We start from the raw sequence: 201 nt of genomic DNA, 5'->3' as shown, positions 1-201 counted from the left end.
GGTTCAGAGGTTTAATTATCATAACAAGGATGTTTATGGAGGCTAAGATAATCCTAGAAGCAAGATTACTGGATATTTCTGGCGATCTCGTCTTGTAGGATAATCTGTTAGTGGAATATATGATCAACCTATGGGCGTTACTCAAAAGTAAGTTCGAGTGTAAAGAAAAAATATTTACATACCTCGCTATCTTTCAGTCGC

The 201-nt window shown here is 36.3% G+C and overlaps 1 protein-coding gene and 1 long non-coding RNA gene across 2 annotated transcripts in view; one reads left to right on the top strand and one right to left on the bottom strand.

The window, feature by feature from the left end:
* Window positions 1-201, top strand: part of LOC119588487 — a 69,297-nt gene that overhangs the window by 23,447 nt on the left and 45,649 nt on the right. The gene's annotated exons all lie outside the window — the stretch shown is intronic.
* LOC119588486 (lysosomal acid glucosylceramidase-like) overlaps window positions 1-201 on the bottom strand; it is a gene marked incomplete at its 3' end in the record, with an annotated part of 75,173 nt that overhangs the window by 68,671 nt on the left and 6,301 nt on the right.

The sequence above is a fragment of the Penaeus monodon genome, chromosome 24, assembly GCF_015228065.2.
Source record: "Penaeus monodon isolate SGIC_2016 chromosome 24, NSTDA_Pmon_1, whole genome shotgun sequence".
In the NCBI taxonomy this organism is placed as follows: domain Eukaryota; kingdom Metazoa; phylum Arthropoda; class Malacostraca; order Decapoda; family Penaeidae; genus Penaeus; species Penaeus monodon.
Note: the sequence above shows the minus strand (reverse complement) of the source record. Positions and strands in the feature narration are given on the sequence as shown.